The following is a 21,735-nucleotide window of genomic DNA, read 5'->3' on the forward strand; positions in this document are numbered from 1 at the left end:
CCAGGAACTCCTTGACGCCAGTTTTGTGTGTGTGTGTGTGTGTGTGGTACGCGGGCCTCTCACTGTTGTGGCCTCTCCCGTTGCGGAGCACAGGCTCCGGACGCGCAGGCTTAGAGGCCATGGCTCACGGGCCCAGCTGCTCCGCGGCATGTGGGATCTTCCCGGACCGGGACACGAAACCACGTCCCCTGAATCGGCAGGCGGACTCTCAACCACTGCGCCACCAGGGAAGCCCTGACGCCAGTTTTTGATGTGGTTTTTCTGTTATCTGATTACTCTTAAACTAGCAACTAACCAACCTCACAATGAGGTTAAAATGAAGAGGAGTTCTGTTCTTTCAAAATTAATTTTCAGTTAACTACTCCAATTAAAACTCTAACTGGAGTTTTGCATTAAAAAAAATCAATAAAACATCCGATACCAAAATGTATTTAGGAAAATAAACACGGATGAAACCCAGGAATATTCTGGTGAAATAGTGGCTGAGGAAGTCTAAACTTGTTACTGATGTAGGAATGGATATGTAAATCAAGAGGACAAAAGGGAAAACTGGAATTGCATACAACTATTTGGAAGAATGTAATATATGACAAAGTAAGGTCCTCAGCAAGGGAGTAAGGAAGGATTTTTTAAAATAATGTCGGAATCAACAGATACCAAGTAAGGAAAAAGTCGTTTAGAGCCATACCTTACCCTACATGACAAAATAATCTTGAAATGAATTTATACATTCATTCAACAAACGACATGAAGGGTCCACTCTACACTGGGTGTGCAAAAACGAAAGACCCAGTTCCTGTCCTTAAGGTGTTCTCAGTGGGACGGGGAGCGGGGTAGGCAAACAGAAAATTACAAAACAACTTGACAGGCAGAGGGAAGCTCAAATTGCCCATTCCGCTGAGGATGAATGGACAGGTAGAGGTTAGCCTGGCAACGGCAGAGCAGCAGTTAGGAGGATAGAGTATTCCAAACTTCCAAATCCTCGGTGACTGGGCACCGAGTGTGTGCCTTGCGGTGTGTGGGGGGGAGGGTAGATCACAAGACCAGGAAGAGAGGTCGGGGCACAGCAGGAGACTCCCAGGCAAGAGTCAGCAGACCGATGGCAATCTGAATGGTATCTTCAAACCTACAGGGCTACAGGGAAGGATTTGAAGATAAGGAAGTGGCATGATCAGATAGGTGGTTCAGAGAGCTCACTTCCCAGCAGCGTGCCAGAAGTTTTAAGCAGAGAACAAGAAGCTATTTGCCATGAGATCAGTTGGATGGGACTGCCAGTTTTTCCAGGAGGGAGGAGAGCCCAAATTAAAGCAGGGCAGCAGGGAGGGAGGTGGAGGAAGACACGAGTTATTTAGGGAACAAACTTGATAGGCCCGAGTCACCACATCTCTAGCATTTTAATCTGAGCTAGATGCAGCTACTAAGAAAATTTAGGTGGGAGGTAGGTTTGGGAGTGAAAGGTGATAAATGCAGTTTTGGACACAATGAGTTTGAAAAGCTTGTGGAACACCCAAGGGGAGAGGTCCATTTACAAACTTTGTTTTTGTGCATTTGAGCGTTCTTTTTTTTTTTTTTTTAATTTTATTTATTTATTTTTGGCTGCGTTGGGTCTTTGTTGCTGTGCGCGGGCTTTCTCTAGTTGCAGCAAGCAGGGGCCACTCTTCGTTGCAGTGAGTGGGCTTCTCATTGTGGTGGCTTCTCTTGTTGCAGAGCACGGGCTCTAGGTGCACGGGCTTCAGTAGTTGTGGCTCACGGGCTCAGCAGTTGTGGCTCGCAGGCTCTATGGCACAAGCTCAGTAGCTGTGGCACACAGGCTTTGTTGCTCCACGGCATGTGGGATCTTCCCAGACCAGGGCTCGAACCTGTGTCCCCTGCATTGGCAGGCGGATTCTTAACCACTGCGCCACCAGGGTAGTCGCTGTGCATTTGAGTCATCAATAATATGAGTGGTAGGCATTTATACACTATATTCATTTAAACATAAATATATGATGAATACCTACTACATTCTGAGCTCTGTTCTAGGCTCAGGAGATACAGCAAAAACCAAAACAGATAAGGGCCCTCCTCCAACATGGCCCACATTCTAATGGTGTGAGTGGGACAAGGGTGGAGAGACATAAAATTATCAATTTTATATATATATATATGTTAGTTACAATAATATCTGTGAAGAAGGATAAACTAAGAGACTAGAGAGTGACAGTACAGGTAGAGGGTCAGGACCGGTGAGGCAAGATGCCCAGGGTACCAAACGTAAGGAGGCACACATTCTCAGATGCTGACCCTGAACTTGCCTCCTTAAATTGTGTGCCCTGGGCACCTTGCTTGCCTCACCGGTCCTGACCCTGACTGGATACCTGCTATTTTCTATGGATAACAAGGGAAGCTTCATTTGAAAGGTGACACTTGAGTAGAGAACTAAATAAAGAAATAAGCCAGGTATCTGGAGAAAGAATATTCTAAGCAGAGAAAACCACATGTTCAAGGCCCTGAGGCAGGAGGACACAGTGTATTTAAGAAAGGTCTGAGGATATGGGGAGGGGGAAGGGCAAGCTGTGACAAAGCGAGAGAGAGGCATGGACATATATACACTACCAAACGTAAGGTAGATAGCTAGTGGGAAGCAGCCGCATAGCACAGGGAGATCAGCTCCGTGCTTTGTGACCGCCTAGAGGGGTGGGATAGGGAGGGTAGGCGGGAGGGAGACGCAAGAGGGAAGAGATATGGGAACATATGTGTATGTATAACTGATTCACTTTGTTATAAAGCAGAAACTAACACACCATTGTAAAGCAATTATACTCCAATAAAGATGTAAAAAAAAAAAAAAGAAAGGTCTCCTAGAAATCTCACAAAGGAGAATGTACAGAAGAGATGAGAACCAAAGACAGAACCCTCACGAGAGCACAATAAGGGATGAGCAAAGGGGCAAAGAGCCTGCAAAGAAGCCTAAGAAGGAGAGGCCGGAGAGGTAGGAGAAATGCCAGGAGAGAGTTCTGTCATCAAAGCCAAGGAAGGTGCTTCTCAAAGAGGAAGCAGTCAATACCGTCAACCACTGCAGAGATCAGGTAAGACACAGCACGAATCGTATATGGCTGGCATCTGGGAATGTGTCCTGCTTTGGGGGAAAACAGCTTATGACTTGGAGAACTTTCCTAAACTAAGTCCACACCCAAATGGAAATTTTGGTGCACTTCTAAACAATCCTCTGTCTGGTATGGAAAGTCACCATAAGTACTTTCACTTTGGACAAACCCAAGCGATGCAGAAACGAAAAGTAACACTTCAATTTGAACACCTTCAGCCCAGCTGTGGTAGTCTCATAGGAACTGATTCATAACGAAAGCCTCTGAATTCATGTCCCCTGCTGGCCAAATCCTCTCCCATAAATAGGGTCAGTTGCTGAAGCTGCCTTTCCCTATGGGAATACACAGTCTCATTCTCTGATCTTCAACAGAGGCCCAGGTTGGTCCCATACAACACACTGGTCTTAGAAACATTCTAAGAATCCTTCATCCAATTGAATGTGGGTGCCCCCAATCTCATCCCCCTGGGCTAGGTGAGTGGGCATCATTTGTGAACTGTGAGTGAGCATGAAGCCTCAGGTTCAACTTAAATCAAAATCTTTGCCAGATGGGGTACTTTCCTTTTCACTGCATTCCAATGCTTTGGGGAACTTGTGGCTTCACACTTTTATCGCCAAAATTCACTTACCAACCAAAACGAAATTACAAATATCAGAGAGTATGTGGGGTTTCATGGTTTAACTCAGGATCGGAGAGGGAGACCATCACTGTAATGAAGTCCAACGAAGGCTCATTATATAAAATCAAAAGAAAGCCAAGAAACTTAATATGCCCAAGCTCACACCTGCCTGTGGAATAATAATAATATCATATTGCATTTTTCACCATTTGGAAGGAAAACCTACAAAATTTTCAAACTCCAAGCAAAGCTCTCTTTTGACTTTTGAACTTCTAAACAAATTTGTTTACTGAGCAATGCTTAAGCATGTAAAATCACTGACCCTCCCCCCCCAGTTTTAATTCCTACATCTTTTTAGAACTTCTTAATTTCTATGTCTTTTGATAACTTGAAACCAGCTTAGGCAGATTTTTCTTCAAAAAATATAAATTATAAGCTACACCTGCTGGCTGACACCTGATTCTGGCTCTTTTCTCCTCTAAAATGGCTGAGTGAAATCGAAATGAAGCAGGAATTCATAGTAAAGTGTCAATTCATGGACTTGGGGCTTTGATACTTGGATAAGAAACAGAAGATCCTTGCACTTGGCCACTTGGAAAGGCTCTTGGTGGTGGCCTAGGTAGTAATTAATTCACAGATCCAGGTGTTGTATGTACACTGTCTATGTTCTTAGAGACAGCATGTCAGAACAACTTGAGGGCAAAGAGTCTGCAGTCGTGGCAGGTAAGAGACAGCTGGATTATGAGCATTTCAGAGTCAAACGTTTGATGTCAATTACACACCAAAAAGACATCTGCTTCTTTATATAAATGTATTAAGATGCCCAACATTTAAACACCTCAAGATTAAAATACTTCAACAATCTATTTTCTAATGTGTCAGCTTCATCCTACCTTCAAAACCACAAGACAATAATCTGCTTCCTGTATAATCTGTGCTGAAATGGAAAACTATCTGATTTTTTTTTTTTTTTTTTACCAGTTACCTATTCAAATTTCTTCCTTTAATTGATTTGTATTACCGTGACTAGAAGAGTCCGGCAGGACCATGACTGCCATGTTTTGAACAAAAGCCAGGACAGGAAAAATAGGTCACATGTGTGGACAGTTGGTTGACCTCATTTCCGACTAACTTGGGGTGCGCTCTAATGTTCCCAAATGTGCCCCGAGACCCGATAAAATGCAGTCCTCTATGTCGTCAGGATAATCAGAAAAGCCATCTTGTGACATGTCAGCAAGCTCAAGGGCTCTGTAGGCAGAATCTTCCACGTTTCTAATATACTGCACGCATGTGTGCACATTTCCAAAGCCTGATGTTGAACACACTCTAAATTATAGCTGTGGAAGCGGAACCACATGTGCGGCCCGAGCCACAGCATCCTTCCGGCTCTGGAAACCCAAGTGGGTCACCCTTCACTGTGCTTCATGGCCCAAGAGGTCACGGCAGAGCAGCAAGAGGCACTGAGAACAAGACATTCTCCCTCCGCCCGTCGCTGCACGTGAAGCACCCTGAGACCTCTGAATTTGATGCTTAACGGGGAAAAAAGAAAGGGAGGGGGCCTCTGAAAAGAGATCTTGCAAGACTTTTAAACAAACTTCCCTGGGCTGCTCTGTGCCCAACTCAGAAGACACCAGCAAGGTAAGAGGGGTTCTTACTGTAACTATGCCAAACATAGCAAACTCACTTCCAGCTACTACATTAAAAAAAAAAAAAAAAAAAAAAAGCGGGTCCGCTCGGGCAGGGCTGACCAGACCCATTAGCCGGTTCGGGTCTCTCCTGGACAATGCAACACGGGGGAATAGCAACAGTTAAAAGAGCGGGGCTACCTTAAGTAAATGAAAAAGCCTATTTCCATATTTTTAAACAAAGGGGTCCTGCACCATCTGTCCCTGTCTGGGTGCCCCCTGCTCCACACTGAGAGGATTTGCAAGGGATTCAAGTGCACCTTCTAGATTAAATAGTCACTCGGCTGCTTAAGCCCGGTTGCCCAGACAATGGCCGCGCGGAGCACCCCTTCCTCCTTCCTTCCTGTCGAGTGTTCTGCCTGACTACACAAACTCAATGAGCGCCGCTCCCCCGCTGCAAGAAGTGGACTTGACCGGAGCTAAAACCAACAAAGGCAGATTCTGGTGGGAGCTGCGGAAGCGCCGGGCACTGAGTCAACAGGCGGGTTTCATTGAAATGCAAATGGCGCGGCCGCGGCCTCGGCGCGCCACCTCCCGCCCCTTAACTTCTCAACCCCCGCGCCGCGCCGCGCCCGCCTGAATGGGCCCATTGACGCGCCCGCCGTCCCCGCCGCGCGCTGGCCCGGCGGCCCCGGGGCCTCGGCGGCCGCGGGACCGGCCCGGCCACCGAAGCGCTCAGGCCTCGCGAGCTTTTGTCATCGCTTTCATTTCTGCACATCGTCATCACATCCTCCACAGCATCATCGCCCTCCGTCCCGGACCCAACAAGGTGTCCGCAGCCTTGCACACAGGTTCGCCCGATTACCGACCAAGGAACAGAAAACTTAACGCCGCTGCTGCGTTTCAAGTAAAAAACAAAAGTTCCAAAGTTCCACAAGGGTGGTTACCTCCTCCCCCCCGCAAGGATTTACTCACTTAACCTTAAGTATGTACTCACTTAAATCCTGTTCTCTTTTATCTAGAAAGAACCAGACTTAATTTTTTTCGGGTGCTAGATATTTTTTGACTTTGAAGGAGGGAGTTCTCACCGATGCTCCATAAGTGCTGAAATAAAAAAAACAAATCCCATTTGGCATTTGATTACTGCCCGCCCCTCTCTCCCCACGCGCCCCTCCCCCTTGTTTTACTTTGACTAGATAATATTATCAACTTGCTGCTTATTTTGTGCTTTTCTCAAGGTTGAAAGTTAACGCACGCTCTGGGTGTTGAGGTTTTTTCTTCACAGAAATAAAAGGCTAATTCAATTTTTTAAGCAAACTGAGTTACTAGCAATAATCTTAAAATAAAGCCAAACGGTATTTAAAGGTCACGTGAAGACATAAGATGACCTACCGGCTACATAATTGGCTGCTATTGCAGACTGCTAGTGTAAGAGAGAACAAACCTGACTCCATATTGGACCTATTCCTTTAGCTCCAACATTGTTCTCTGTTGCCTGTGCTTAGTCATGCAAGCTGTGCGTCTTTGTGAAACAGTGTTGCCTATATCCTGAAATATACTTGATAGCCCGCCCTCAAGGCTCTGACCTTTAAAGATATAACACTTTTCCCTTCATATAAAGGTACCCTTCATGTAAAGATACAAAGTTGCAGAACGGAAAATAATTGTGCGAGGTTGATAGGAGCATTGTGAGCACACCTACAGGGACAGCTGCAAGAACAAAGGATTCCGCACCAAGACGTTGGGAACAACCAGCCACGCCCCCTCCCCTTTTAGTGTAAAAGAAGCCTGACTTTTAACTGGTTAAGATGCTTCTTTGGGCCATTTTCTCGGTCCGCTGGCTTTCCAGATAAAGTCACTATTCCTTGCCCCAACACCTGGTTTCTTGATTTATCGGCCGGTCGTGTTGCACGCAGTTCACGCTTGGACTTGGTAACGTTAGGAAGTAAGGACTGATATAACAATAACAAATATAATCGAGTAAATATTTATTTTTAAATCCCTCAATTTTTTAAGTTTACCAGAGTGTAATCATATTTGAACATATAATAGATGTGTAATTCACTTAAATACACATGATTTTTCTAAAAAGAAACTAAAGGAATATTTACACTCTACCATCTTTGATTTTGCACGAGAATTTTTAAGTTATTAGACTTTAAAAAGAAAAAAGAAATTTCATAGTTTCTAACAAATTTCATAAAGTTAGAATTTTTTTTTAGAAGGGAGTTTTTTATTTTTTTATTTATAAATTTGTTTTATTTATTTATTTATGGCTGCATTGGGTCTTCATTGCTGCGTGTGGGCTTTTCTCTAGTTGTGGCGAGCGGGGGCTACTCTTTGTCGTGGTGCTCAGGCTTCTCATCGCGGTGGCTTCTCTTGTTGCAGAGCATGGCCTCTAGGAGCACGGCCTTCAGTAGTTGTGACACGTGGGCTTCAGTAGTTGTGGCTCCCGGGCTCTGGAGCACAGGCTCAGTAGTTGTGGCTCGTGGGCTTAGTTGCTCCATAGCATGTGGGATCTTCCCGGACCAGGGCTCTAACCCGTGTCCCCTGCATTAGCAGGCGGATTCTTAACCACTGCACCACCAGGGAAGCCCAAAAGTTAGAATTTTTGATGCTCCTAAAGGAACAGTTTTCTTCTGTCCATTGCTTTTTTGTTGTGGTTTTGGTTTGGGTCTTGGTTTTTGGTAGTGCCTCCTTACCCATCTACCCAACACACACACACAGACACAAACACGCTTTTTGGCCTATACGAGATCAACAGTACACCTGAAACTAACACAACATTGTTAATCACCTATGCTCCAATATAAAATAAAAATTAAAAAAAAAAGGATCAATAATTGTTGGATTGGATTAAACTGAGTTGAGTAGATTTAAATTGAGCTGAGTTGGACCTACAAGACGTTCAGACTTACGCTAATGGTAGTCGTGTGATGGCATTTTTTCTGTAGTGTGCCTCTGATAGCTGTTTGCCCAGTGTCCATTTTTCCTTAGTATAGAAACAGCACCTGATTTTCAACCAGAGGACTACCCTCTCCCATTCACTGTCCAAGTGATGCACATCCATGGCTCCAGGGCCACAGCTAGTCCATAGGATGCCTTTGTGCAAATTCAAGTAATACACCCCTCCCCCCAGGCAGACGAAGCCCATGTGCACCAAAACACCAGGCTTGCCCAGCAAGTAGCTGGGGCTGCACCGCCTGGTCAGCTGGAGGCTTTGTACAGTTCACAGTTATCCTCAGTCCTTCCTATTCGCAGCACTACGCTCACTCACACTGGCAAATCAGCCTATTCAACTTCTCAGGCCAGAGTGAAGAGTTTCAAAAACATGCATGTGAACCGCCTTGAGCTCGTGAAAGTTAGCCAGAGAAGTTTAGCTGGAATTATTAGAAATGAGGCATTCTTACTTTCTAGTGGAGTGATTAAATGGTGGCATTTAGACTTGGAGCTGCACTTGACTATCACCATCATCAATGAGGAAGAGTCAGCCAAAGGTGCATGAGATAGAATCAGAGAGATGGTTAATTGTATCATTTGAGCACCCAGATTCAGCCATGTCTGAATCAATCACCTTTTCAGTTATGTATAAGAGCCAATAAATTCTTTCTTTCGAATCAGCCAGTTTAACGATTCTCTGTCCTTTGCAATCCAAAAGAATCTTAACCAGAACGATTGCCACAGTGGGAAGAGGTAAATCTCACAGTTGATGATATTTATGTAACTGAATTTATCTGGGGTTTCGATATCAGTGCAGTTTCATAATCCTTTCAGTTACAGGTACATCAGTATAAATCAACCTTATAAATAACCATTGTACTTCCCCCTGTCTTTTCTTCTTCAGTATATAATGCATTAACATAAAATACATGAATGAATTTTTATTTTCTTTGGGGATTTGAACACTTTTCTCTTAGCAGTGCCCATTGTTTAATACAGTTAGAGAACTAAATGGGAGTTTAGGTGGGAAGGTTGGAAACTACCCAAGGGGCTAATCCTCTTAACATGTTTAATTTTGATTATAAGTAGAAGATATCTGACACATTGAAATTAATTTTTAAAAATCTTTTCACCCCTATTGAGAAGTTTAATAAGTTTGCTAACTACATTAATAAATAAAAGAGCAGATCACATAAATTATGAGAACTTAAGAAAACAATAATCACTGGATAACAAAAAGTAAGACTTCACTAAGAAAAAGTTATACCAAATCAAATGGATTTCTCATTTGATAACCAATTCAGCAATTTGTTCTTTGTTCCCAGAAATATTCAGGTAGATGATAGAAGATGAATCATGTGTGAGGGGACAGTAGAAAGGATTCTGCCTTGCAGTGAAAAATTAGATTGGTTTTGAGGTTCCTTTTAATTTTCATATCCTGATTTTATGATTCTAACTTTCTAGATGTAGCCAATAGGAACTTGCCCCCCAAATAATTACCATCTTATCATCAATTTAAGATGTCCCCCTTCCACTTCTCATTCATTCATAATTATCATTACATTACTTTGAATTATATTTATTTGAACCTTAAAAAATTAAATCTTGTTTTCAAAGAAGTATCAATATAACCACGTGAATTATTTCCAGTTTTTGCCCAAAGCTAAGTTCCTGTTGCTGTTTTTATTTTAAAATCTAAGAACAGGGCTTCCCTGGTGGTGCAGTGGTTGAGAGTCCGCTGCCGATGCGGGGGACACGGGTTCGTGCCCCGGTCCGGGAAGATCCCACATGCCACAGAGCAGCTGGACCCGTGAGCCATGGCCGCTGAGCCTGTGCGTCCAGAGCCTGTGCTCCGCAACGGGAGAGGCCACAACAGTGAGAGGCCCGCGTACCGCAAAAAAAAAAAAAAAAAAAAAAAAAAAAAATCTAAGAACAGAGGATTTATATATGAATGAAAATTAAAAGAAACTCATTCATTTTTTTCTAGTTCCCATTCTTTGTTATTCTTGGTTGTACCATTGTCATACCTTAGAAGATTGGGAAAAAATGCCATTAGTTCTTTGTTTTGTAAATATTGACTTCTTTTCCTTCCTTGCTGTAATGCTTGATATATCTGCTTTCTATTTTATATCTTAATTCTAGTGCCTTGTTGATAGCTCCACTCTTCCTTTAAGATTCCTAATATTTAAGAAGAAATGACCCACAGCTAGTTCAGCCACCTTGACTCTCACCTGCCCTGCCTATACTATCTGCTGAGTTTAATCAAATGGAGAAAAGGGTCAGAGGTTTGACAGCTGCTTTAACAAGTATGAACAATAAGTTGAGCACGTAAGCGTTTATATAACATCCTTGTAGCTTGACTTCTTGTACTATAGAGTCCAGAAGCTGAACTCCACATTTCCCAGACTCCCTTGCAGCTCAGATGTCCTCACGAGATCTAGCTTCTGCCAAGCAGACATGACCACTCAGAACTCAAGGGTGGAAGTGAACAATGTGAGCGGTGGACATGAAGGGGGAGATCAGATCTTCTGGAAAGCAGAAACATCCAATTCTTCCAGGGCAGCTATGGTAGAGTTTCTGGAGTACAGTTCCTATGGTTACAGGTTCCAAATGACAGAAGGTAATACCAGGAGTGTTTTCTTCAAAACATGTCTATGTAGGACTTACGCATTTCTCAAGGCTGCTGTGTTCCTCTCTATGTAGCAATCATCCAAGCCTGGTTCTCTGGCTCTCCTGAAGATTCTTTAAACTACCTAGTATCTTCTTAAACTGATTAGAGTGAATTCTGATGGATAGAGTAATTGGTAATAGAGGTGGCTTTTCAGGCGAGGGGAGTAGAAATCTGAGATTGGTTGTCTGACTTGGTTGGATTTGAAGACACAGGATCTGATTATGATCAGAGGATGGGGCTCAGTAGTGAAAGTTGCCTAAACATTTACATGTAGTCACCGGATGCACTAGAATGCTGCTAAAATAGAACAGAATAGAGAGACATAAGAAATATAAAGTCCCGGACTTCCCTGGTGATCCAGTGGTTAAGACTCCATGCTTCCACTGCAGGGGGCACGGGTTCGATCCTTAGGGGAACTAAGATTCCACATGCCACACTGCGTGGCCAAAAAAAAGAAAAAAAATAAAGTCTATGTGGTGGATTGACTAATTCTAATTGTACTGGAGTGCTTAAAGAAAGAAAAAGATAACACCAAGGTTTTAAGTTCTTGGCTGCAGGCATGGTCAGAGACCAAGAAGTTACTGCAATTGCCCTGAAGACATTTGATCTCTTGACAGCCACATTTTTTTGTGCAACATAACCAAAAATGAGAGGTAGAGTCTGATCTTATGAGTCTCTGAATTATGACATAAGTGAATTTACATTCATATTAGTTCCCGGATGTGAAATTTTCGATTGCTTGGTACCCTGCCGCCTCCACCCGTAACTGGAAAGGGGATATTTGGGAGGATTTCACTACAATGAGTATCTCAAGTGCCAAGTCCCGCTGAGCTACCCCAGCATCAGCCTGGGCTCTCCTGTATGTTGAAGTTGTGACTATCTTTCTTTAAGAGTCTGTAATAATCTCACCACAGGTAAATAACTTGCAGTAGATGCTAATTCTCCTTACCCTCTTCCCTTTCCACCATTCATTGCCTCCAGACAAGGAGCTACAGTCATATTCCAGCATTCCTGAGTTTATGAAGCTTAAGAAGAAAAGACAAACACGATTGTAATAGTTTCCTAATTTAGATCGTCAAGAACATAGATAGTATATGGGGGAATGGCATCTAAGGTTTCTAGATCAGAGAGGGAGGAAAATAATTACAGGTCAGGTTGAATTAATCAACATGGCTGCACTTACCAGTGATTTTGGCTTAATGAGGTGGCGGCCTTGTTTGTTCACTTGCTTTTCTCAAACATGGACTCAGAGGTGGTGTACATGAAATGAGGTTGAGATGCCAGAAATGTCTTGACACAGTGTTCAGGAAGGAACCTAAAGACTTAAGGAAGTAGGTAGGTTGAGATGAATTTTCATGTGCAACATGCTTGCCCACTCCCTAACTACACCCACCAAGAGGTCCCAGAGAATACTCACTGAACCTTGACATTAAGCAGTGCATTGGCAAGGGACAATCGTCAACAGGTTTTTAAAGTGCAGTGGTCGTTGTTCTCTACAGGTGAGAAGTGAAGGTGGGAGGAAACCCTATTGAAAATGGCTTTCTTGTTTAAATGAGGATGATTAAATCCTGGGATGGCAGAGACCAAGTAGCAACATTTAACTGCCAGCAGTGAGGTGGATGTGGTTCCCAAAACAGGCATCAGAATCAAAGTAAGAATCAGAATTGTTTGAACAGTAGGAATCTCTGAAGGTAGCTAATTGAACACTGAGCTTTTAAGATCCCAATAGATTGTCCACTTGCTGTTTTCCCCCAAATAGTTGTAACAGTTACTCCAGGCAACTGGATGGATCCCCGACATTGGAATTCTGAGCAGGGCTATCCTAGAAAGGAAAGGATAAGTGGAAGTTCTGGAACCTCTCCCTCACTTTCCAAAATGTAAACCAAGATGAATACTGTTACCACTTAGAGGATCATAGAGAATAGTACCATCATTAAAGAAACGAAATATAAGGTATAGTTATTCCCATGGTCACCTCCTTTAACTTATTTGTTTGACTTAATCTCTGGAAAATATATTTGTTTTTGAGAATAACAGTAGACTACTAAGCTTTCTCAGTTGATGACTCCATAACAGGTATGTTTCATGTGTGAACTCATCATGGGAGCAAATCGACATCTGGAATGTACCTACTTATCCTGAAAAAGCTCCCCCCGCCCTTTATGTCTACAGAAAGTTTGCTATCACCTGGAAGGTTTAGCATTATTCTTTCACCAACTTCCTTCAAGGCTATGTCAACTCCCTGGTGCCCTGACATAATTTAGTCTGCTGAGACCTTGATCATCACCATCCCACAGGACATCTCTCTGGACTTCTACATTGATGGTAATGTGCTAATAGGACTAATGAATTGGAAGTGACAGGTACTCTAGATGTCTTGGAAAGATGTGGACATGCCATAGGGTGGGAGCTAAAACCCAAGTACATTCAGAGATCTGTTCTTTATGAGGTTTCTGGGGTTTCAGTGGTCCAAGAAAGTCAGTATCTTCATTCCAAAGTAAGAAATAATTCGCTAAACATTTTGTTCACTACCACAGTGCTTGGTAGGTCTCTCGGGATTCAGGTGCTCCATTCTAGCCCATTAACAAAATAGCCCCTACAGCTTGTAGTGAGAGTCCAGAGAAACAGAAGATCCGGCAGCTCTTCCAGGCTAAATGGCAATAAATCCTATTATCTCTTATGACCTCGTGGATCAGGACGGTATATGGAAATTGTGGCTATAGGATAATTATAATTTTTAAAAAAGCTCCAGGGACTTCCCTGGTGGCACAGTGGTTAAGAATCTGCCTGCCAATGCAGGGGACACGGGTTTGAGCCCTGGTCTGGGAAGATCCCACATGCTGTGGAGCAACTAAGCCGTGTGCCACAACTACTGAGCCTGGACTCTAGAACCCACGCGCCTATAGCCCGTGCTTCGCAACAAGAGAAGCCACGGCAATGAGAAGCCTGCACACCGCAACAAAGAGCAGCCCCCGCTCACTGCAACTAGAGGAAGCCCGCACACAGCAACGAAGACCCAACACAGCCAAAACTAAATAAATAAAATAAATAAATTTTTAAAAAAAAGCTCCAAGGATTTTGGAGCAAAGTCTTTTCAGCAAATAGATATTTTCCTTTTGAGACAAACAGATGCTTCACACTCCCAAGGTATTACCCCTGTCTCCCATTTATCCTTTCACCAACATATATCCAGGACCTCATTGGCAACTCCCCATAACCAGGTGACTGAGGATAAAATATTCAGCCTTGTTTAGAGAAGGTCCTATAAGTATGCTCACTCAAGCTGTAAATGTTCTACTGCAGTCTCACCCAAGACTGACTCAAAAATACAGAGGATGGAAAATGCTTACAAGTGGGTAGAACTTTGGGCAGTACATCCTATTGTGCACTTTGACTCTTAGGAGAAATAAGTGGAGGTAGAAATCTCTTCAAATGATGGACATAGCTAATAGTTTGGTCAGATGTATGGGAAAAAACAAGTTTGGAAGATTGGTAACAAGGGGACTTGGGAAAGAGTCAGATAGATAGACCATTTGGAATATATACCAAGAGAATGGAGATAATTGTGTTCAATGTCAATATTCACAATGGATTCTTCTACAAAGGAAGCATTCATTAATCAGGTCATTAAGATGACCTATTTTGTAGATATTTCTCAGTTCTCTTCACTCAGCCATGCTTAGTTGGTTTATGAAATAAGAGATTGTATGTATGGGGTTATATACGGGTACAACATGGTTTTTCCTCCGCCAAGCCTAAACTATCTCCTGCTATTCCAATCTCCAACCAACAGAAACCAACGCTGAGCCCCTAATAGGACCACTTTAACATAAGGAACTAGCCAGCCACCTGGCAAGGCCAGTTACACTGAATCCCTTACATCATGAAGTGCATAATTATTGTCCTCACAGATGTTTATTTTGTACATTGATTTGTCCACCCTGCCTGCAATTGCTTCTTTGTGTGATCATTTACATCTGTTAAGTGAATGCTTTATTCACCAGCATGGTATCCCACATACATCATTGCTTCTGACCAAGGAGGTAAATTTATTGAAAAAAGAAAAAAAAGTAAGACAATGGTCACATGCCAATAGGATTCACTGTTCTCACTATCTACTCCACCCCCAAATAGTTGGCCAGATAAAAATAATTGTGGGGCTTCCCTGGGGGCGCAGTGGTTAAGAATCCATCTGCCAATGCAGGGGACACTGGTACGAGCCCTGGTCCGGGAAGATCCCACATGCCGCAGAGCAACGAAACCCATACGCCACAACTACTGAGCCTGCGCTCTAGAGCCCACGAACCACAACTACTGAGCCCGCATGCCACAACTACTGAAGCCCACATGCCTAGAGCCCATGCTCTGCAACAAGGTAAGCCACCGCAATAAGAAGCCTGCACACCACAACAAAGAGTAGCCCCCGCTCACCGCAACTAGAGAAAGCCCGTGCACAGCAACGAAGACCCGATGCAGCCAAAACTAAATAAATAAATTTACTTTTAAAAATAATAATTGTGGTATGGCTTATTAAAGACTCAGTCACAGTACTGTCTGGGAGATGCTTTGTGCACTTGGGGAGCTGCTGTACAAGCAGTGGTATACTCTTTCAGCTAGTAGAGGTACTGTTCCTTCAGTAGCCAGGACACATGGCTCCAATAAAAATGGAATGGAAAATGGGGTGGTCTCCCTCTGTTACAGCTAATGACTCATTTGCAAGATGTTTTTATTTCCAGTCTCCTTGACTTTATTTTTGTTGGATTAAAGGTTTTATTAACCAAAGATAGAATGTTTTATTTTCTAGGAGGATATAACAATATTCCAATCAAACTGGAAGTTGAGACTGCTACATGGCCATTTGGAGTTCCTGAACCTCTGAATTAACAGACAAAATTCGGGTGTCATGTTGGTTGGAGTGATTGTTCCATAATCCAAAGGGGGAAAAAGATAGCTGCTACACAATGGGCATAGAGAGGGGCACATTTGAACCCAGGATATCCTCTAAGGTTCATTTTAGTCATGTGGTAAAAGTTAATGGAAGATGTGAAAAAGATGCTCAACATCCTTAGTTATTAGGGAAATACAAATCAAAAGTGTAATGATTACCACTTTACATCTATTAAGATGGTTATAATTTTTAAAATGGAAAATATCAAGTATTGGCAAGGATATGGAGAAATTGGAACACTCATGCATTGCTGGTAGGAATGTAAAATGGTGCAGCCACTGTGGAAAACAGTTTGATAGCTCCTCGAAAAGTTGAACAGCAGTTCCACTCTTAGGTATATACCCAAAAAAGCTGAAAGCAGGGAATCAGTTACTGGTACACCGTATTCATAACAACATTCACAATAGCCAAAAGGTGAAAACAGCCCATGTCCATCAACATATGAATGGATAAATAAAATGGATACATACATACAATGGAATACTATTCAGCCAGAAAAAGGAATGAAATTCTGATACTTGTTACGACATAGATGAACCATGAAAACATTATGCTAATGAAATAAGTCAGACACAGAAGAACAAATATTGTATGATTCCACTCATATGTGAAGAATCTAGAATATGCAAATTCAAAAGACAGAGGTCGCTAAGGGCAATTGTTGGAGGGTGGAATGGGGAGGTATTGCTTAATAGGTACAGAGTTTCTGTTTGAGATGATGAAAAAGTTCTGGAAATAGTGGTGATGGTTACACAACATTATGAATATATTTAATTGAATTATATACTTACAATTATATACTTACAAATAGTTAAAATGGTAAATTTTATTTTATGTATAATTTACCACAATTAAAAAGAAAGAAATATCCCTCAAAGACTACAGCAACCCCATATAAGCAGTATCACCAAGACCTCAGAGTTCTCAAGCATGAAAAATATGGTTGGAGCACCAGAGAAAGGACTCCAACCAGATGAGATGCTAGATGAAAGCATAGAAAAATGGAATGATTAGTAGGGGAAAGAAAGTATAAAAGTTGGTAACAAACTTATGACCAAAGAAAAATAAGAGGATGGTTTCACTTCATTATTTTCTTCCTAATTTTTTTATCCATCTCCCTTTCCCCATTTTCTTAGATAGATAATTTTATAATTTATCTCCTATGCTATAGGAAGCAAATGGGATTGTGACTGAATTAAAGTAGAAATGAACATCACTCAGAGTAGGTGTGGTGATTGGCTTTTTTCCTTCCCCCTTTTGTGGAGAGGATGAGGGTGCATTTGTAAGAGAAATCATTGCATTCCGTCGGTCAGGAGCATGTTGCTCTTGCTATTATCATTTGGATGTTTAAGTATGGGAGGATAAATAGGTGTTTAATAATATAGGGGTAGACTCTGGCAGATACTGTAAATTGTCTCACCCAACTGAAACCCATTCCAACCCTTTTCTAGGATGGAAGGCTAAATACTAAATTTACAAGAGTCTCTTTAACTACAGTTTCTCCAAGCAGTCACCCCAACCTGAGATTTGGATGTAGAAGTAAGCAGTGTGAGGTGGTGGCCATACACACAGATATCAGATCTTCTGGCAAGGACAGTGGCAGATCTGGTTCTTCTAGGCAGCAGCTAGCATCTACTCCTGCTTCAAGTTTCCCCGAGAAGCTGACTCTGAAATGGAGGTTAGCATGTAGGGAGTTATTAGGGAGTGCTCTCGGGATCAACATCTGTGGAGGGAAAAACGGAAACAGGACTAGGCAGAGGACAAAGGAGGGCTTCCATTCAGTGTCATCTAAGGCCTCAGCTGACTCTAGGGGGAAGCTTTGAAACTAGGGTGGCTCTTCAGAATTGTCTTGAGTTGATGCAAGGGAGCCAGGCATCTTCAGTCAGGGCAAGGGCTCTCTTCAGTCAAGGGCAATTCCCACCACAGCTTCCTCCAATATTACAGGGTCTTCTGGAGCATATGGTCCAAATGGCAAGGTCCACTTGTTCTGCAGCCTGGACCTACTGCAGATCCCACTCAAAGCTGGAGGTATTTAGGGGTCACCTAATATATAGACAGGAGCAGCATTGCCAGACGTGAAATATGATCCCTCCAAACCCAATCAGAACTACTCGGTATTAGGCTTCCTTCTTTGTGATGGGAGCTGTGAGATGCAATAATTTGTCCTTTGTTTTGAATTTGGTACAACTATTAAGCTGTTTAAGCGCGCACCAGACCACTGGACTCCTCAAAATATCACTGACAAGGCCAGCCCCTGAATCACTGTAGTGTTTATCTCCCATCTTTTGAAGGAAATTTTTCTCGTCACGATTTTCAACATACTTGCCACTTATTGACCATCAAGTCCAATTAGCTGATGTTAGCAGTGGAGTGAATCAGTGTGATGTTCTGAAGGATGTCTAGATGGTCCAAGCCTCTTTGAGTTGTATTATAACAGAGGGTGAGAGGTCAACACAGCCTTCGGGCACCACTGTACTATACTGTTCATTCAAAGTGTGAACTGTTTCTAATTCTTCTTTCTGATAAGGAAGGAAAAGAACACATTTACCAAATCAATGGCCATGTACCACATATTTGAGGGAGTGTTAATTTGCTCTAGCAAAGGTACCACATCTGACACAGCAGCTGCAATTTGGGCTACTACATGGTTTGGTTTGTGGACATCAACTGTTATCCTGCAGGACCCATCTAGTTATCGTAAGGGCCAGACCGGTGAAATGAATGGAGGTAGAACGAAGACCACCCGCCTGCATCCATTACGTTTTCAGGGTCAGATCAGTTTCTGCCATTTTTCCTGGGATGCTATATTGTGGCTGAGGCGGAAAAGGTGGTAAGTTCAGAGCCTTCCACTTGTCCTTCTGCACTATAATAGATTTTACCCCATAGACCAAGGAACTACCAAGCATGGCCATGCACATCACACATTTGGGGACCAGTAAAATGATCATTAGTTGGTCCATGGAACCACTGGACTCACTGCGGGTCAGATTTGAGCCAGCACATATATTACCTGATTACTATGTGCCCCTGTTCTCACAGGAGAGTCATGATGACTTCAAATCCCTAGATGTCAAGGTCAACGTGGATCCTGTATAAAACAGCCCTTGGGAGGTTTGGGCATTCCCTTGCCTCAGTGTATGGTTTCCTAAGTAGGACGTGACTATTGGGGAAGAACGAGGAGGAATCACTCTACGTAGTCTTGCCATCTTGTTGCAGGGTGCTTCCTCCTGGAGACCTGTCCTCCCATATAGTCAGTGGGTTAGAAGTCAAAAAACTGGCTCAGGTCTGGAAACTGGCAAAGGGATTGTAATTTTTATTGGAGTGGTTCCCCTCAGCCTCATAATTATTCACCTTTAATTTCTTTTCTGTAAATTAAGCATATCTTTGTTGACTTTCCATTGATATTGGCCCTGGAATGCCCTGTTGTATTAACCATCTCCATTGCTCTTTGTGGGTGCAGGCCCTTGGACGCCACCCTGATCTTGCCACTCTTCTATACTTGCAACCACCCTGCTTTTGATTTGTTCAGCATCACCACTTAAACTCTAGTATTTTAGATCCTGTCATCTTCATTGCTCTCAGAGAATCCAGTTCTGTGAAGCCATCTCCTCTCATTAAGCCTCCCCTTTAGAAGAGAGACATCACTAAGTTTCCCAGTGATGCTACTGCCTGCTTACCAGTGTATACTGAATTGCTTTGGTAATGTAATGTCCTACAAGCTCTCCCGTGGAAATAGTTGTGATGTTCAGTTTTATGTGTCAACTTGGCCAGGCTACAGTCCCCATTTATTCAGTCAGACACTAATCTTAGGTGTTGTGTGATCATTGAATGGGAGAAGGGAGCCACAGGCTAGAACATGGCCAGGAGGCTACTACTCTGGAATTAAACAGCATCCTCATGTTTGGAAGTATTGGAAGAAGGGTCAAGCTATTGATACACGGTGATTGACCAATTGGGATACTGCAATGGGCCATCCAGACCCATCATTGTTCTTGGGCTGGCAATGTGAATAAGGGTCTCTGCCTCCAGGCAGAAACAGTCAGTGTGGGAGTTTGGATTAAAGGAGAAAAAAAAGATAATAAAACTAGCTGGAAAATCTGGGTGGATTAAAAACTCCACTAACCAGCAGATAACCTGTTTAGCTCAACTGGGGGTGAAGGTCTATCCCATATATTAATAACCATTAGTCTACATCACACATAACTACAAATTGGGTTTTGTATACTACCAATATAGTCTCAGAACCCCAAACCGTAAAATTAACATACAAATTGCCCCCAAGCCTTTAAATCCCTGGAATCTCTGGCAGGGGAAATATAAACTCTATGGAGAAATACACCCTCAACTCAAGATGCATAAAATTCACATAGATAGAGCCCTACTGAAAATGATTTCACACAATTCACAATCACAAAATATTTAAGGAATCTATCACCTTTGGGAGTCAGCAAACACAACAAGCAACAGAATTAAACAGCAAAATTAAAATAATGGAAAACTCTAAGATACTATTAAATAAATAGATTTAAATTGATTACAGACATAAAATAAACAATTTAAAACATTAAAATAACAAGACTCTATAAAAAACTACTCAGAATTCAACAGAGAGAAAAAGATTTAAAAATATGAGAGTTTAAGAGACACAGAATATAGAATGCAAAAACTCATCCTAGGATTTCCAGAAATATAAGAGAGAATGAGGGAGGGGTAAAATTTGAAGACATAGTGGCTAAGGCTTTTCCAGAATGGATAAATGTTATAAATTCTCACATTCAGAAAGCATGGTGAGTGTTGAACTGAGTAAATAAATATAAATTAAATCTAGATAAAGGGAAATCATAAAAGCAAGCAGATATTAAAAACCTGATAGGGGGGGCTTTCCTCGTGGCGCAGTGGTTGAGAGTCCGCCTGCCGATGCAGGGGACACGGGTTCGTGCCCCGGTCCGGGAGGATCCCACATGCCGCGGAGCGGCTGGGCCCGTGAGCCATGGCCGCTGAGCCTGCGCGTCCGGAGCCTGTGCTCCGCAGCGGGAGAGTCCACAACAGTGAGAGGCCCGCGTAACGAAAAAAAAAAAAAAAAAAAAAAAAACCTGTAGGGGAATGATAAATAGACTTTTATCAGACTTCTTAACAGAAGAAATGAACTGATAATGGAATATAATTTCAACATGCTGAGAAAAAATACCAGATAATTCAGGATTCTATTCCCAACCAAATTTTTATTCAATAGTAAGGATGAAATAGACATTTCCAGACACACAAAGAATCAAAGCCTTTACTATTAGCAGTCTCATTGAAAAACTTCTAAAATGTGTACTTCAGAAAGAAGTGATTGAACTCAGAAGGAAAAAATAAGATGCAAGAGATAGTTTTATGCCAGGAAATGGTAAACATGTGTGTAAATCTTAAAAATACTTTGTAGATTAAGACTAAAAATCAAGATGGAACTAAAAGGCTACATGATGATAACTTTAAGTAAAAGTAGGCTTTTCAAGGATTTTATATACATACACACACATGCATTTATATGCCTACACACATATGCGCACACACACAAGTATATATATGCATATACAGTATGTATGTATATAGAAGGCATCACTTCCAAACCAGATTTGGTGGAGAATTGGGGGAAAAGTTCAGTCAAGTGAAAAAGGCAGGAAAGGAAAGGGGGTGGGAGGAAAGGAAGAAAAGGAAAGAAAAATGAATGGTAAATAAAAGGCATAAAATAATATGTAGAAATAAATGCAAATATGCCAACAATCAGATGGAATGTATACAGTTTAACCTGTTAAAAGACTGCGATTATCAAATTAGACAAAAAGACCAAATCCAATTATATG

General features: G+C 42.3%; 1 long non-coding RNA gene across 1 annotated transcript in view; it reads right to left on the reverse strand.

Annotated features, from left to right (window-relative positions):
• The window catches only part of LOC137223424 (uncharacterized), an 81,972-nt gene extending 75,519 nt beyond the window's left edge, over nucleotides 1-6,453 (reverse strand). The window contains exon 1 of the long non-coding RNA XR_010942866.1: nucleotides 6,328-6,453. This is a non-coding gene — a long non-coding RNA (uncharacterized lncRNA). The remainder of the gene's footprint in view (nucleotides 1-6,327) is intronic.
• Between the last annotated feature and the right edge of the window lie 15,282 nt (nucleotides 6,454-21,735).

The sequence above is a fragment of the Pseudorca crassidens genome, chromosome 4 (assembly GCF_039906515.1).
Source record: "Pseudorca crassidens isolate mPseCra1 chromosome 4, mPseCra1.hap1, whole genome shotgun sequence".
Lineage (NCBI taxonomy): Eukaryota > Metazoa > Chordata > Mammalia > Artiodactyla > Delphinidae > Pseudorca > Pseudorca crassidens.